Raw genomic sequence first — 19,091 nt, forward strand, 5'->3', positions numbered from 1 at the left:
ATCGACAGACTTTTTCTTTTTGTTCATCTAGTCATCGCTGTTTTGAAATTATTTTGGGTGAACGTGACTTAGGTCAACTATTTCGGAGTCCGCATGATCGCAAAGCGTCGAACGTAATAATATTGATTGATTAGGTAGGTAGGATAGATAGGTAAGAGTTTGACGAGGCTAGGATAGACAGTTTCCAAAAAGCAGTCAAAAACTAAAAGGAAAATCCAGAACTGTAAACACATTACACACAGAACACAAGGACACAAAAATGGTGCACCAAAGCATGCTACGAACACAGTCGCAGGACGGCCAGAAAGAGAAAACAATCGGAGAAAGTGAGCTGGAGAAAAACAATGATAGAGGAAGTGGCAGGAGTTGATTGGAGGTGAGCCATGGGGTGAAACTGTAGATAGTGTGGAGAAAACAGTGTGGTTACTGTGAAACAGCTGTGTCAGCTTTCAGCACTGGACACCATCACACACACAGCAGGGATAAAGTGAAGCGATACACAAGGTATGTGCATAGAGACACGCATAGAGACACACACACACACACACACACACACACACACACACACACACACACACACACACACACACACACACACACACACACACACACACACACACACACACACACACACACACACACACACACACACACACACACACACACACACACACACACACACACACACACACACACACACACACACACACACACACACACACACACACACACACACACACACACACACACACACACACACACACACACACACACACACACACACACACACACACACACACACACACACAGCATGTGACATATAACACACTCCCATGGCCTCCCAACATTGACATAAGTGTCATCTACGTACACTTCCATCAGCTTTGTTTTGACAGCTCTGTAAGTGCGTCACACACACACATACAAAAGAGCAGAAGAAATACAAAGACATGGACAGGCTGCTTAATAAGTACTGCTAACTAAATACTTACATTTTGCCATATAAACAAAGTATAAATATTTGGTTAAGTGAAAGTGAGCTTTTTGGCATTCTGCACAGGTCTAGTTTTTGAAAAAGCAGGGATTGAGTTGAATTGACATGTGTCAAAACTCCTTGATATAATCCTAGATATGACATGACATAAATACTAGGTGGAAGAATGTTACAATAATAACCTTTTCCCAACAAAATCATATGCTGGTTTTAAAACACGGGAAAAAACCTCTTAATTGCTGTAATATCAAAGTCTTTTGAGAGTATGCGATTTGTATGTTTTGGACGGAATTCCTGTTGATTTTCACAGATGATTCAGAAGGGAAAGGCAGCTTGCAGTGCGTGTAAAAAGGAGAGTGGGACTACATACAAGTGTGTGTGCAGGAGTGTTTGTTCTCCTCTGGGGCATACACTACAAACCACGATCAGTGTAGCACTAAAACAAACCAGACCCGAGCAGGTTCAGCTCCTGCCAAAGGCAATAGTCTTAAACACCATATAGTAGAGCACACAGTGGGACTGAAAAGGGAATGAGTTAGGTTAACACAGGAAAATCACAGACTAAAGAGTGGTGCAGAGATGAGTATTTGTGTTGGCCGACCCTGAAGTTAGCATCGAAAGTGCTGGCTGACCAAAAGCCAATGGGATTTTCCATTGGAGTTTGGAATATTGTAGAAAATGTGCTCTTTGGTACGTTCATGATAGTTATAGGTTTTGTTCAGAACAACAATCTCCACATTTTTACACTACTTCTATAATAGTTGAAGTGTAAATGCAAACACAGGAAGTAAAAAAGTAATGCTAAGGATATAAACAAACTATATCAGTCAACACTGCTAAGCTAAATGAGGACTCGTGGTAGTCAAGTTTAGACATTTGTTAGAAATCGCTGTTTTTAAGACATGTCTTTAGACATTTACTAATGAGGTATTTAATCACGTATTCTATTTCGTCGAACAAAAAGTGAAAATCAAAAAAAACATTGACTTCAAGAAAGTGCTAAATGCTACATTTTCAGGTAGGACTAATTTCTGCATTATTTTACAAAAGTGATTACAAAATATCCCATATACAGCACTTTCATCATTAGGAGCCACATACTTGCATGAACCACAGGCAGACCTTGGCTGGCGCTTATAAAGCATGAGCCACCTAGCTGCTAGGTTAGCACCACTGTAGAACACACAGCAACAGCTAACCACAATAACTCTTTTCTTTAACATTTATGATCAAAGATCTATTGCAGAAAAGGCCTCCGTCTTAATGATTACTTAATGTAACTCAAAGCAGTTGTCAATCAAAACAATCATGATGTCTCACCCACTTTTTATCGCATCAAAGACTACTTTAAAACAAACTTATCAGTAAAAATGAACACTTGAATATACATCAGTATGATGAGAACAACCAAAAACTACAAAAATACATATTTTGGAAAATGATTTGCCGTGTTCTTTGAGTAATTGGTTTGGCCCATGTCCTATCCTCTAACACATGCTGTATGAGAAAATAAAAGTGTATTTAAGGGGATGATTGCAATGAATATTCAAGTATTTAACTATTTTTAAAGTACAGAGGATTGAAAGAGACCTTTGTCACATGGTGCAACAACAATCACCTGAAGCTCAATATCAGAAAAAAGCAATGACTATTGAGGAACAGGAGGCCCCTGTCCGGGTTTGGGAGGAAGTGATGATGGTGAACTAATACAAGTCCCCGGGGGTCCAGATCAAAACAAAAATGAACTAGGCTTACAACACTGAGCAGACTGTTCTTACTGTGGAGATTCAGATTAGGGATGCCAGAAACTGACCATGATCAAATTCGAAAATCGGACAGCCCTGGCGAATATTAATCGATTATTCGCCACCCCCCCCCCCCCTATTATTAGCATTAGTCTATATTTTGGTTGAAACTAAGCCAGGAAAAAAAAGAAAAACATAAATAATAATAAAAATATATATAAATAAAATCATTTTCGATTATGGAGACTGTAACGAATATTCGAAAAATCGAATAATCGCTGGCATCCCTAATTCAGATACTTCATTGATGATCTAAGAATAGAAAATGTCCTTTCCTGTACAGATGATGAATTCCCTTGAGTCAATTTTGATGGAACTAACTTTTTTTTTTAGATAAAAGTTACCTTGACCTTTGTTCACCAAAATCGAATCACTCATCCTTAAGCCCAATTGGACACATTTTATAAAATTCCCTGCAGGGGTTCTTGAGATAAAGCATGCCTTCAGCCACGGCATGAAAGTGCATAATGCAAAAAGAAACGGTGCAACAGAGTAAGAGAATAACAATCGTAAAATGCTGGCGGTGGAGAAGAGGAAGAAAGCAATAGACAGATTATACGAAGAAGGAGACCAAGCATTTTTAAACAGCAATTTAAGGCTTAACCATTACCAGGAATTGGATTTAAGAACAATTTTGTAACCAAAACAAAAGAAAACAAAAAGCAGGAGAAATAAAACGTACTTTGACCACCTAACATGAAGCAATAGATAGAAAGCATACGCATTAAAATACTCCCTCTGGAGGGAACACAAGGATTTCAGCCTTTGCAGATCATTTGCATGCACAAAGACCTATAATACACTACAGGAAAGGAAAACCCCTAAAGGGTCTCTTTAATATTTATAATATATCAGAATCACTGTTTGGCGTGACTTAAGATTATTGACTCATAATATAATACATATTGTTGACTTCACCTTAACCTTGACTGACCTTTTATTTTAGTGTAAAAAAAGATGCGAGGCAGAGGGGAAAATAATCCTGGATTAAATCGACACATTAGGATTTTAACTTCCTGGTCCCTAAAGGTCTTTTCCTGGATTGGCTTCAAAAACGATGACAATCCTCTGACAATAGGCGCTTTCACACCGGAGTACAGGCATACAGGAATAGTTCCGATAGTTCTTGGGATTTTGCGTTCACACCAAAAAGATCTGGGGACCTATCATGCAAAATGCACTTTTGTACGTCTTTTATACATGAATATGTGTCTCCGGTGTTCCAGGGAACTCACCAAGTGTCAGAAAACACAACCCTCTCAATTTTCCTCCATACCCAAATCTCTAAAAAAGGGGCTGCAACGGATCTGATAAAAACTGATCCAGATTTGAACACTGTCCTGACGTCAGGACGGTGGCGCTACGGCTATTGGGCCAACTCCACCAATCAGGAGGAGACAGCCACGGCCATTGCCGTTCGAAAGCGCTGGAGACGCTGTAGTACATATGCCAGGCCAGTAGATGGTGCTGTAGTCTGCCACAAAAGCAGCATGTGGCTTTCTTTCTCCCTCCCCGAGGAAAGCATTTGCTCCCGCTGCAATGCAATCCCTCCCCGTCGAGGCAAGCACTGTAATTCTCTCCGGTTAGTCCACCAGCAGATGACAAACACCCACCTCTCCGCCTCTTCCAAGGAACGAGGGGACCATGCGGCAGAGTTTCAGTTTCAGTTTGTTTCGCCGGTCAAGATGTCCGTTAAAGTTTAAATGTTCCGGACAAAATTAGAAAAGTGCCGGTCAAAGGTCTTCTTTGTTATTTATTGAGCTTTAAAACAAATGAATAACGACTCTATATAATAAAACACGAGGACGGAGATCTCTTTTTCTCCCCCTCTTCTGACAGCCCAGCAGCTGATCAGAGCATGGCTACCCTCTCCTGCAGGGGGGCGTGGTCTCACAGAATCAGCCCCGTAGACAGCAAACAGCACATAGAGCGAAATGAGGCATGGCTAAAATGCATGATCTGTTTGGTATTTTGAAAACAGAAATGTATAAATATACCTTATATAGGTATGGCCCTACAATATATCATTTAAATATAGCATGATAGGTTTCCTTTAGTTTGCGCTAACATTTTCACCCCCAGATAGTTCCTGCTAGAGAGCAGGGACTTTCCTGGGGAGAAAAAGGTTTGTGGGTGTTTCGGCCACACTAACAATTTCTGATTGGCTGGGCGAATTGCAAACCACGCCCCGTAAAACTCCGTAAAAGTTTTGTGAAGCTGCCATTTTATTTGCTCGCATTAGCATTATTAGCATTAGCCCAGCGCACCAACGGAGAGAGACTAACTTATGGCTAGGGCTGTGCAATTAATCGTATTTTAATCTCGATTACAATTTTGGCTTGCAACGATTACGAAAACAACGTAATCGAAATAAAACGATTATTATTTATTTTCATTTTTTTCAGTTGAATTATACTTAAAGTTCAGGGTAATCAACTGTTAAAAACATACTGTTCAAATTTTGTTTCAATAAATGGATGTTTTCAAAGTAAATGGATAATTGTTTTTAATAATCGTGATATCAATTATTGAACAAAATAATCGTGATTATGATTGTTGCCATAATCGCACAGCCCTACTTATGGCAACACAAAAGAAAACATGGGAGCGGTGGAGTGATGAGGAGGTGCCGGCACTTCTGGCGATTTATTCGGAAGACGCTAACCAGCAGCTTCTACTGAAGCCAGTCCCCAACTCCGGGGGACTCCGGGGGACTCCGCGTGGCAGTATACGCCGTGAAGTTGTTTGCGGCCTGCCAGTAAACCCAAAGCAGAAGAAGAAGTGACGTCAGCAGCTTCATTTGCGTAGTCCTCCCTCAGGGACTTATTCCGGTGTGAACGCGATCTACTAGGACAGTTCCAGGAACTAAAGAGTTCCGGGAACTAAAGAGTTCCGGGAACTAAGTTCCGGGAACTAAGTACCGCAAAGTACTTGGTGTGAAAGCGGCTATTTGCTATATATCATTCTACTTGACTTTGAATGATATTGAATGGATGTACTGAGAATATAAAATCTTTTAAATCAAATACATTATTTATACAACACATATTGGTAAAACGTTATAGCTAACAGTCTTTATAAATAAGTTTTAATGAGCAGCTGAGTGGAAGAGATAGAAAACATAAAAGCACCAATGAAAGACATAAATACTAAGTGTAGCTTTCTCCGAGTTGAAAAGCTTGACAGAGAGGATAAAGAAACCAGTTTTCGGAAAGTCTTTCCAAGGCATTTGTATATCTACTGGGACCTGACTTTAAGACCAATTGTAAATCTAAAACCAGACATAAAACGGTCCCATCTAGCTTATATGATCAAATTGGATAAGAACGAAGGCAAAAGGCCCATTTTTAACTGTTTTTAGGGAGCTTTTTAAAGTGCCAAGGAGATAAAGAGAAGAGAGACATTTTCACAATCAATTAACTTCAAATATAATTGTCTTGTTTGCAATTCTTCCATTGAGTGTACAGGGATTGTGTAAAAGAGGGCGAGTGAAAGTGGTATGCCTGTAACTCTAAGCCATAAAAAAAGAATTTTTAAAAACATGCTCCGTCCTGTCGGCTATGGCCTGCTGTTCTGCATGTACACGTGTCAAAAACATGCAGGCAAGAAGCAGTAAGAGAAAGACTGCGAGGCATGAAGTATTAATGCCAAATATAATAATAAAGGATATTGGCTGTACTTAGAGGGTGTGTGTGCACATGCAGCGGGCCAGCTACAACACTTTGGAATGATGACTTATTGTCCCACAACAGGAAGAGAGGGGTGGAGCCTTCAGTGGGGGGCCTGTTGAGCTACAACCAATCAACCTCTGTGGGCTTGTCTCTCTGTGTGCTACAGTAGCATCGGGATAGAGAAAATGAGGAATGGAGAGGGAAAAAAAAAAAGTTTGAGAGGGGTTAGTAGCTCACTGAAAGCCCCTTACACTGGGCCCCAACAGACAGACGCAGAAAGAGCGAGACAGAAGCTGAATCTCATTTTATGTTTCCTTTTCACTCTGGGGCATCCAGAATGTTAACACCTCCTTCTTCTTGAGAACATTATTAAAAGATGACGCCAATGACAGGGTGACGTAATTTCCGCAACAGTTTGTGTGTGGTAGAGGAGGGAAGCAGTTGGTCTGGCTCTTACAAAAGTTTGAAAATACGCACTTCTACAGCACTGTAACAAAATGCTAAACATGCAGGACAGACTATGTGCTGGGCTAAGATTTTAGAACTGAACTTATTTACTGAATGTGTGTGGCAGTAATAGTAACATTATTGAAATACACTATACTGTCTGCCTCATAAGTGTGGATAAGTTGTGCTGAAGAAAATGTCCTATTATCTATTACTAAGTAAAACATACAAAAGTCAACATCCCTCATAACTATTCGATCATAGAAATGGAACCTAAACAGGTTGTGGGCCATAATACCAAAACAATCAGCTCAAGGCCAATGTCATTTAATATAAAATATGAATAAGTGCAGCTATAGGTCATTTGTAAGGATGCAAAAAAGGAAAACTCACACAAACTGTTCCTGTCACTCTAAATCCGGGGTGCCCAACCAGTCGATCGCAGATTCCCAGTCGATCGCGAGATGTGTCTAAAAATAGAACAACAATATTCTGTTTTATCGTTAATGTCCTATAACATAATCTTCCTGTGCCAGAATAATGCACTTGAACGCATCAAAGCTTTGTGATTGGCCGGCGTGACCCCATGTGTCGGGGCGTGGCTGGTGGGCAGTGGGCACTAGTTCGCTGACTGCTACCATAGCATCTTATCGTGTCAGTCACGTTCTTGCGAAACACATGAAGTCTTTCAAAGACGGCGAAGTTGTGAAAGAAGCATTCCTGGAGGCTGCCGACGCGCTTTTGGGGGACAGTAAAAATAAATAACAGTAGCATTTCAACAGGTTTTTGATATAATAAAAACTCAAGTTAGATACCGTTATTAATCACCTGTAAGTTTTAGTTTGTTTGAACTTATTCATTATAATTATTGTACAAAATGGTATAAGAATGCAAACTTAAATTGATTATAGTCTATTATCAATTCAGGTTAAGAAACTAGTGTTGCTTGCATCCTATTTTAAAGGCATTTCTTTTTATACTCTACTAAAATGCAACAAAAAAAGGGTTTGATTCTATTAATTTTGTCTTTTTATTGCACTTCGGCAGCAGATTCCTGTGTAGCTTCAGATCTGAGTTGTCTTATTAGTAAGCCTAATTTATACTTTTGTAGCAACACTATTTTTATATAATGGCAAAGAAAGGGTTCAGAGTATTTTCTTTTTTTCCTGTGTCATATGTGGCAGCACTGTTCAATGTTTCTTGAAAACATTACCCACTATGTGACGTGTGAATAAACTCCAACTCAGTATCAACAACACTGTTGTGTAACTTCAGTTAAATACTTGTATGTGTGTAGATTAGAAATAGGTAAGATAAAGGATCTGCAGTATTTTATGAAGTATTAATCGTACAAAGATCAGTTTTATACAAGTAGAAGTGTGTATTTACCTGGTCTCTCTCTCTCTCTCTCTCTCTCTCTCTCGCTCGCTCGCTCTCGCTCTCGCGCTCGCTCTCGCGCTCTCGCTCGCTCGCTCTCGCTCGCTCGCTCTCGCTCGCTCTCGCTCGCTCTCGCTCTCTCGCTCTCGCTCTCGCTCTCTCGCTCTCGCTCGCTCGCTCTCGCTCTCGCTCGCTCGCTCTCGCTCTCTCGCTCTCTCGCTCTCGCTCTCTCGCTCTCTCGCTCTCTCGCTCTCTCGCGCTCTCGCTCTCTCGCTCTCTCGCTCTCTCGCTCTCTCGCTCTCGCGCTCTCTCGCTCTCTCGCTCTCTCGCGCTCTCTCGCTCTCTCGCGCTCTCTCGCGCTCTCGCTCTCTCGCTCTCGCTCTCTCTCGCTCTCGCTCTCTCGCTCTCTCGCTCGCGCTCTCTCGCGCGCTCTCTCTCGCTCTCGCGCTCTCTCGCGCGCTCTCTCGCGCTCTCGCGCTCTCTCGCGCGCTCTCGCGCTCTCTCTCGCGCTCTCGCTCTCGCGCTCTCGCGCTCGCGCTCTCTCGCGCTCTCTCGCGCTCTCGCTCTCTCGCGCGCTCTCTCGCGCTCTCGCTCTCGCGCTCTCGCGCTCGCTCTCTCGCGCTCTCGCTCTCTCGCTCTCGCGCTCTCGCGCTCGCTCTCTCGCGCTCTCGCTCTCTCGCTCTCTTGCTCTCGCTCTCGCGCTCTCGCTCTCTCGCTCTCGCTCTCTCGCTCTCTCTCGCTCTCTCGCTCTCGCTCTCTCGCTCTCTCGCTCTCTCTCGCTCTCTCTCGCTCTCTCTCTCGCTCTCTCGCTCTCTCGCTCTCTCTCTCTCGCTCTCTCGCTCTCTCTCTCTCTCGCTCTCTCTCGCTCTCTCTCTCTCTCGCTCTCTCTCTCGCTCTCTCTCTCTCGCGCTCTCGCTCTCTCGCTCTCTCTCGCTCTCTCGCTCTCTCGCTCTCTCTCTCTCTCTCTCTCGCTCGCTCTCTCGCTCTCTCTCTCTAAGTCTCTCTCTAAGTCTCTCTCTCTCTCTAAGTCTCTCTAAGTCTCTCTCTCTCTCTAAGTCTCTATCTAAGTCAATGGAAACAGAGAGGGCAGTTTTGGCTGCTTAAGGAAAGGTCTTTAGCGTGGAGTTTGGTACTGTGATTCAACTTAATCTTAATCAAAGTCAATGAGTTAGTTACGCTTTTTTGGAAACAAGGACAGACTTTGATTACCTATAGTTAAAAAGGCATGTGATTGTGTGACATGTGGATATAACATACATTACTATTCCATCCTTTCACACAGCCTGAATTGCATGACACATTTAAATAACCGGGGTGTTTTTGCAAAAGCAGTGGCAAAAAGAAAGCTTTTTTATTTCGCTTTGAAGAATATTGTCAAATCTTGACTATTCCACTTTATTCTATCCAGTATTCTAAAGTTTTTAAATATATCCTTAACATTTCCACTTTGTTCTAAATATTTAAATGTTTTCCTTGGCTCTGATGCTCTACTGTAAGCTAAGGACAAAACATAAGAGACCAAAAAACGGGACTTTGACAGAACCTTTCGGAAATATCTCTATTAAGTTGAACTTACTGGAATACAATTAGCTGTTCAATTCATTCTTTTAGAACATGGCATATGTTACTGTCTGTCTGAGTTACTTCTGTAAAGACAGTCTGAAGGTGATTTCAGTCTCCTGCTAAGCATTTAAGCCGTTCTCTAGCCACCATAAGCCCTGTGTGGCAGTGCTAAAAGAAAAGTGGGCTTCGTTTTATCCTAACTCAGCCTGACAGGTAAAACAGAAGCTGATGGACAGTATGTAAGCCTGACTCAGATCTATGCTTGAAGGGAAAGCTTGGTTACAAAAACAAACATACAAATTATTCCAAAAGAGAATTTCAAGAAAATAACAAGTTCACTTTACATGAAATTAATTTAAACAATTATTTTCCTTTTTAATGTGTCTGTGTGTATTACATCTTACCTATTCTATACCAATGAAATGATTGTGTTAAGACTAGTTAGTAGTTCAGGTTTGATTAGTTTAGTTAGGCATTTGGTTAGTGTGAAGTATTTCCTTTAGCTTGTGAATGTTTCTGTATAATCCATAACATTCCTCAAATTATAGATATGTTAAAAAGATACATTTTAAAATACTTGATTTTTAGTGTGTAGACCCCTATTCTCAAGCTTTGTAAAGTTCATCGGGGTGTCCTATTTCACATATCTCTGTTTTGTCTGTATTTTTAAACAGTTTTTGAATAAATTAATTGAAAATAAACAGCAAAACATAAAAGCACAGTATATTAGCAAATAGCATATTTCATTTCCAATATGAATACATTTTCAACCCATGGGAATGTGACCTCTAACCTAGCAGTGTTTTTGTTGTGCTGAATGCACCCTGTGATCTCTATGGTCTATGCCCTTGTTCACCAGCGCTGCGTCACTCATATGTTGACCCCTGTGAACGTGCTTTTCTGTTAGCACTACTTGTATGGTATAGCTGCTATTGACGTTTCTCTCTCCGAGGCCCTTAGGGGCTTCAAACGAGACCTAATCGCACCAGCCACAACACCAGAGCCTCTAACACATTTATGTTGTAGCTACACAATTACCTTTCATAAGGAATCCATTAGCCCCTGTTTAAGTTCAGGGGAGAGGAGGAGGATACTGTGGCTGAAGGAATAACAGAATAATACAAATAAGGGGGTAATCTGCTATATGTGAATGTCACAAAGCAGATAAAAGTGTTTTTTTCCATAACAGTGATTAAACCTCTGGAAGCACATACATTTCGCCATTGAAAACACCTGGTGTCTGGTAGGTCTTTCCTATTGGAGTCATTGTTTTGTTAAAAATAAGCAGAACACCATGGTTTAACAGACAATGGGAAAATTCAAGAGAAAAGACAACCGAGAGGTGAGCTTTATGAATGAAAGGAGAACTCGTAAGTGTGGAGAGGAAATACTGCAGCAATCAGCAGTTACTGCAAAAGATGGGGGGGTAATATAGGATTATTGCTATATTCAATCTAATACAATTGTATCTATATGTCTCTGTAATTCTATGACATAGTTGTAGTGACACATATTCTCTCTCTTGTGGATCTCAAGTTATAAAAGTGACAGCAGGCTCACGAGGTGAGCCGACCTTTAAGGAGGACCACCAGTTCTTATGAAACAGATGGTCCACTTTAAAAGGTCAGCCCACCTTAACTGAGCCTTAAGCAAGTCTTAGCTGTTTTCATTCTTCTTATTAAAAAGCATAGATTTGTTTCCATTTTATTGTCTAGAAGAGCCCATAATTACATTTTTAAATCATATTTGAATTGCTTTTTGTGAGTTGATAAAATTGTAACTGATTGTGATAATAAGACCCACCTTTTTAATTTCAATTTTAATTACATTTGATTTATTCTTGTTATATTCAGTCCTGCATTTATTGCATTCTATTGTTATTAACTGTTTTTGTTAATCACAAAAATATGTGTTGCTCAGTCTATGGACTGGGATTAAGGGTAGTATATGATCATTGTTTTTATTTTGTCACTCTTTAGGCGCATTCACACCGTAGTACTTTTCCCACAAAGGTTCATGAGAACTTAGTTCATGAGAACTCTTTAGTTTAGTTTAGTGAAAAATGGCGGCTTCACAAAACTTTTTGGGAGTTTTACGGGGGGTGGTTTGCATTCCGCCCAGCCAATCAGACATAGGAACCTTTTTCTCCCACGAAAGTACCTGCTCTCTAGCAGGGACTGAAAAGGGGGTAAAAAAGGTTCTGATGAACTCATTTTATTTCCGGCTCTTTTTGGTGTGAACGCGACATTTCGGAACTATATCGGAACTAAAGTGGGAAAAGTACGGCGGTGTGAACGCGTCTTTTGTTTGCTATATAAATAAAGTCTGATGTGATTAAATGGGCAGAAGATATTGTCTCATATTGATCGCATTAAAACAATATCATCATAGAATGTAATATTGGCATATCTGGAATTGTTGTCAGAAAAATGTAAGTAATACTGCAACAAAACGTGTGATTTGAACCCTTATCAAATACGTACTTATTCAACATTCAAGTGAATGGGATTTTCAAATTGTTATCAAACATCGACATCAGAGCAAAACAAACATGATGGGGACTTCCCTACAAATTACCAGCAGTTTAAAAACATCCTTCAGTTAAGCCGGAGCCTCTGTCTGTGACAGGGGATTTTGACGAGGGATCATTTAAATCTGACAGCAGTGCAGATTAAACTGGGATCTGTATCCAAATATTTATCTGAACTTTGAAAAACCCCATCTACAGTGCTGATTCAGGACAAGGCCTAGCCAAATATAAGTAAATCACCAACTGTCTGACAGCAGTGCCCTGTACTACGAAGCCGGATTTTCACTTAGCGAGGTAACTTCAGGGTTAACTCTGGGTTTCCGGTCCTACGACGCTGGTTCACTTCTTACCGGGGTAGATCTCCATGGTAACTTATGCTGAACACCAAACCTGCTCCAGAGCAGTGAAAGCACCGCCTGCTGACCAATCAGAGCTCAGTCTGCGGAGTTCAAAGCTATCAAGTCATATGGGAAATACAGTTTAAACTGCCGTTGCAGGAAAGAGGTCTGGCAAAAATCACTGACTGTGTGAACATGAACATTAATAGAATATCACTGCCCATCTTCAGAGCAATCCGACTATTATTACATTAGCGTTAAGCAATTACTTAAATATCTGCCACAACGTAACCGGAGCAAAGTAACATTACGTACAGTCCGCGACACTGTGAGTGCAGACGTCGATGTGTCCCTCCCATTATCATTCATATCACATCATAATGTGTCATATATTTCCTTATCTGAGTCAGCTTCTCGAGCCGTATCTGGCCGTGCAACACTTACAGTGTCACATATGTGGCTTTCACACCAGCGCTTTTCCCTTTCTAGCTCCTAGCTAGAGCTTTTCTGGTTCAGCTCCGGTTTCCCTTTTCAGCTCCCGCTCTGTTCACACCGCCCAGCTGCTGCTGCTGCGTCATGACGTCACCGTTTACATCGCTGATTTTCTCCCCTTTATATATACAGTCTATGTTTTCTCCCCAACGGAGCTCACAACAACAACAACGGGGGGGGGGACTGCGTCGGGTCGATGATCGTGTTGCTTTTAATCATACGAAGCCAGATTAAATTAAATAACGACTTCTCCAACCTTATACTTTTCTCCAGAGTGCCGTGGTTCATTGTTTATTAATGTGTTTCAGCGGCATTTACCGACCGCTGCAGTGCTGGCTGCTCTTCCACGGGAGTTTATTCTCCCGTTAGCTCCGGGTTAGCTCACACGGCTCTAAAGTATTCACTGTCTGACTGTCACACAAGCAGCTGATACATATCCCCAGTTCCCCTTAAGTGAATGTGTGTCAGTCTGAATTGACGCTGTTTGGCATCACAACGTTGTTATGAAAGTTTCTCTGGTATAACATGGGTGATGTTAGCATAGCAACCGAAGCTAAACTGACTACTTGCTAAGCCGTTTTCTACAGGCACATTTTACCGGCGTATTTTTCATTATGATTCTACTTGTGATAGTCGGACATGACAACCTGTGCAGCCCATGTATTGATTCCATCCGATAGCTGCTATAATACAAAACAAAACGTCTGCCTGCTCTCCACAATGATCGATAACAGCGAACGGATGGTCAAAGTAAGGTACAAATAAACAGAATCACACGAAGCCTGGTTAGTGTTGCCTGACTTTATAAAGTGTGTTTTTTTTTTATAAGTGTGTGGTTGCCTTCTAGTCACTTTGCTCAGCGCTACTGCTTGTAGGCAGGCATGACGAGACTCTTCAGTCGACCCATGTTCAGGGGAGGTGGGTTTAGTTTCCTGCACGCCTCGACGTAAGAGAGACGTAAGCGACGCCGCGTCATAGCTCCGAAGCTCTTGCCTCTAGACCGACAATTTTTTGGAGCTGGAAGTGAACCGCATTCCGGAGCTATGACGCGGCGCCGCTGCGGTGTGAACAGGAAAAACCGGCGCTCCGAGCCGGAACTGGAAAAGCGCCGGTGTGAAAGGGGCAATACTGTATGCAGAAGTATTATTTTAAGCAACACATTAAGTCGACGAAACACTCGAGTCAAATGTAATCATTCAAACACTTTTTGTTTGTACCAGCTGTTCTTCCTGCACCTTGCAGGTGCAACTATGTGGCTTTTATCCTGGATTAAGTGTTTAAGTCATGGATGTTTAAAGTTTAACTTCTTCGTATTTGTCTAACGTGATAGTTTACTTTTCATTCATGAAGTGTACGCTTGTCCCTGTTTGTGATTGGTCAAATGTTGCTAACCCCGCCCCTTTCATGTGAACACACTCAAAGCCAGACAGAGAAACCCTGGGTTGATTTACCGAGTTGATAACCAGCGTTGTAGGACCGCTTAGCGAGATCTCGTTTGTTAGGGTTAGTTAAGCCGGGTAACTCAAACATATCCAGGGTCTGTTGAACTGGCTTCGTAGTACAGGGCACTGTACACCCTCAAACAATCACAAACTGTTGTTGAACAGAGTGGACGGACAAGAGTGTCATCCATCTGCCCAACCTATTACCCTCCACTACAGTCAAGACTGAACACTGCATCTCATGAAGAGGCTATAAACACTCCACTGTAAAATCTTGCACCTGATGCATTAAAAGAGGACAGCCTAAGCATAAGTACGAACCAGTCAAGTAAGGTAGCAATATTAGGATATATAGACTATAGAGGCAATCTAAATCTGTCTACAATAGCTTTGCTTTCACATATCTTAATATATTTAATAAATGTTGTTGCAAAGAACAGAATAGTTTTATTGGATAAGTATATGATTTTTTGTTTGCATTCATTTAAACACAAACTTTGATTTTTCAGGGTTTTAACATGCCCAACAAGCAAAAAACAGACATGTGTGAGTGAGCTTATGTTACTGACTAAAACATTCTCAATTTATTTTCTGGTTTCACCTCTGAAATTGTTGTTTTATTTTATAATAGGTTATACTTAACCGTTTGTTTTTTGGACTATTGGTCGGATGGACCTTGTTCATTTTTAAAGACCAAACTAATGACCATTTGATGGTGAAAATCCACCAGATTAATCCACAGTATAATTAATTTAAAAAAAAAAACATCCTACTTGTCTAATTTCTCAATCAGGCTTTCATAAAACTAACTTTAAAAAAAAAAAACTACTTTCTATTGCCATACCCAGGGAAAAACTAATCTTTTCATTGTAATCGTCCGTTCTTGGAAGGACTTTCAATAAACAAGATGATAGAATCAGTCATGACAGGCCTAACAATTGATGTATCTGCATTGACATCCTTGTATGAATCAAAGCACTCACTTAAAACTCTATAAACTGAACTAAAGTCGCTGGAAAAATGTAACTCATATAGCAACAACGTGTGTGAATGTGTGATAACTCCTCATTTCATGTTGCCTGGAATTAGCTTGTGTTTCAAAAATAGTGTGCTGTACCTAGAGGCCCCCATGCATCTGTTATCATTTTACAACCTGCCTGTAACTCTGTAAAGCTCCTGAGCACAATGCGCTCCACTAAGCACCTCATTACAGCAAAAGAGCCTTTGTACCCCACTGAGGTAATATGTGGGTGGGAGGAACCCTTTAGATGAAGGAATCAACACGGCAAAGCGTCAGAGCGATTAGCCCTTTCATGGCACAAACCTCACAACTACCACATTTTTCCAGATTCATAAAAGTGTGAAAACCTTTTCACTGTGACTGAATTCAGAGAGTGATGTATGTCTCATGCACTGGGAACATGGAGCGAGTGATGCTGAGAAACAGATTACTAAACTACTCTTGGAGATACAGGGTTTTTAGTCCAACAGTGGGAGGTAAGCGGTCGGTGAAACATGTTATTGTAGGGTGTGTTTACTGACATCGTAGGAGAGGAGCAACACCAGTAAAATCACAATGTGCTAAAACAAGCAAACACGCACATGCAACAGAACCACAATGTGGCAAAACAGCACAACAGGTTCAAAGCATTCTTTCAGATTTACAGACATTGTCTTCCATCGTATTCAACGCTACAAAAAGTGACCGGAACAGTCTCTGCAATTCCAACTCACCACTACAAACAGAGCAGCACAGCTAAAGTGTTTTACAAGCCACGTTTAAAAGAGAAAATAGTCCTTACAGAAAATCCTGGAGATTAAGGGGAAAAGCTAAATCATCTCATTATACCTAACACTTCTCTTAAGTATAATTAAAATGCAGCTTCGTTTTTTTCAGCCAAGTGGGTGGAAACACTGAGAACTCAATTAGGCCCATACTTAAAGATAATGCTACTCTTTCAATAAATAGTTATTTTTTTGATGAAGGACTGATGGTTTTGTTTAAAACTTGAGCTTTAAAGGTGAAATTCAAAACACAAAAAACACCTAACAATGACTACTGAGGAGAGATGATTTGAGGTAATGAATGGCATACAATTCCACAGCAGCAACACAGTAAAGACTAACTGTATGAACAATTAAACTAAAAACAATACCATCTCAGACTTCACACCTGATTTTGCTCTCCGATGACTTGATCGTGTTATTATCTCATAATACACATGTAGGATGCAACAAAGATTTGAAAAAAACAAAAAACCTTGTTGACATACTGTCAAAGAGTAACACAACAACATTATGTCCAACTGCAGGTGACTGGCTCCATGCTGATCCGTCCCTTTGTCTACGAGAGGAGCAGCCTCCTCCACATCAGACACTGACAACCCTCGGAGAAGGAGCACTTCTTAACACCACATCCCAACATCAATCACTTTACACACAAAGTCAGTAGTAATACTAATTCCATGTAAGTGTAAAAGCCTCCGATTTGGTTTATTTTCTTATCGGGAATTTGCGCACCGGCGCTGCTGCAGGCAGGCAGACATACACATGTGGAATGTGGAGGGAAGCACCCGCCTATAACAATAACACGGCACACAAAACATTACCCGGACGAGGCTAGTGTAGAAGTTGTGCTGAAATGCGAGATTAATGCGCAAGTGGTAATGACATGTGGCTTCAACACACGGTGTGGAGAGGTAACAAAGAAAAAAGCTGCAGGATTTTTTTTTTTATGAGCAGCGGCTAGCTCACAACATCACATGCTAACCGGAGCCTTTAGTGTCATGAAGCTAGTGAATGTTCTCTTACCTGATGTGGCATATCAACCTTCACTTTGTGCAGTAGCAGAGGGGGGCCCAAATGTTGGAGCCAGGTCGCCAAATTCTCCGGGCCAGTGGAGTTGAAAGCTTTTTCCTTTTTTTACAATTTCCCCACGCTGAAAAACTTTTCCTCCGTATAAAACAAAACTGTCAACAGAGAAGAAAGGAGGAGTGATTAGGCAGGGCTATCTAACGGTCAGTCGGGGGCTGGCAGCACTGATGACGTCCCGTTATTTCATGCACGGACACAGAGCTACGCCAAACGTCACTCAATAAATCTAACAACTCAATAGTCGCCTCGCTCGGGCAGATGTGAACACTCTTGAGAAAACATTTCAGGACTAGTGGACATTCAGTACACATTGTGCAGCAATTCATACACACAAAAAGTTCACACTGCTTGCTAACCTCCGACACTTGCTATACTGTTAGGGGGAGTAAACGAATTATCATTATTAAACATATTAGTGGGAAATATATATAGAATTAAAGAATGGTTCGTTAACATTTATAATATGCCTGCTAATGCATGTTACTACTTCTTTCCCAACCTGAACAGCCACAGTAAATGGCCACATGGATTTCGGACAGGACGTTAACGGGGCTCGGACTTGCTAACAAAACGGACGCAGATAAAATACAAAAATAGCCTTTAATGTCCACACAACGTGCGGATAATTGTGTTGTGTGTTATATGAAATGGCCTCTCTACAATGACAGCACCCCTAGGCTCACTGAGTGCATTGTTTGTGTCGGCGGCATGTCAAAATATTGCAGCCCGCTAGAGAGCAATAACAACAGCTAACGCTACGTTCACAGAAGCTCACTTCACTGGCCTGAAAAGCGCGTGTGCCACTCGGCCTGAAAGCACTTCTCAGCAAAAACGAAACGAAAAAGAGAAAAACTATAATAATATTGTAATTTATATGCCATTTCACTACACGAAACACTCCCAAAGGTACAGGCAAGTGCAAAATGACTTACATTAGTCCATGCGAGGGGCAACGTAAGCAGACACTCCAGTGTTAGTCCAGTTTGTTAGATCTGTATCAACATAGACGGGCAGCACTTCTTCATAGTCCCGCCCCTAAGGTTTAACAGTCAGGCATATCTATACATATATAATCCTGCCAGTGTCCAATCACAGCGCTCGACTCTGGCGTAGGCTCTGCTCCCATTGGTCGAGAAGCGTGTCAGTCTCTCGATGACTCTCCAGCTGTCTCCTTACCATATAGGGGTGTGTCGTGACGTAGCACACAGACTGAGATGTAATTAACAATTTCATCAAAAGTAATAGTTAAGAAAACAATTGAAAAAATAAAATGAGTACTTTAAAAAAAAAAAACTGCTTGTGACGTTAAAAGGGGCGAGTCCTTTCCTGCATTTGGAGAGGCTGGAGAGATGGTGAGGGTCTTGGATGTCACAATATTTTCTTTGTATACATTTGTGTGTACACATTTGTGTTTTGACAATGTTGCATGTACTTTCTAACTCCACATTTCTCATGATGCATTATTTATATTTTACCTATACATAATATATGAAAGTTCCAGCATCCTCTTCTCTCTCTCTCTCTTTCTGGTCTCTCTGTCCTGGAAACTACTGGTAAC

General features: G+C 41.2%; 1 protein-coding gene across 1 annotated transcript in view; it reads right to left on the reverse strand.

Annotated features, from left to right (window-relative positions):
• Positions 1-18,552, reverse strand: part of LOC117494547 (vitamin D3 receptor A) — a 91,925-nt gene extending 73,373 nt beyond the window's left edge. The window contains exons 1-2 of the mRNA XM_034145519.1: positions 18,466-18,552; positions 17,471-17,628 (exon numbers count right to left, since the gene is read on the reverse strand). The gene's annotated coding sequence lies outside the window, so the exon portion shown is untranslated. The remainder of the gene's footprint in view (positions 1-17,470; positions 17,629-18,465) is intronic.
• Positions 18,553-19,091: the final 539 nt, after the last annotated feature.

Source organism: Trematomus bernacchii, unplaced genomic scaffold (assembly GCF_902827165.1).
Source record: "Trematomus bernacchii unplaced genomic scaffold, fTreBer1.1, whole genome shotgun sequence".
In the NCBI taxonomy this organism is placed as follows: domain Eukaryota; kingdom Metazoa; phylum Chordata; class Actinopteri; order Perciformes; family Nototheniidae; genus Trematomus; species Trematomus bernacchii.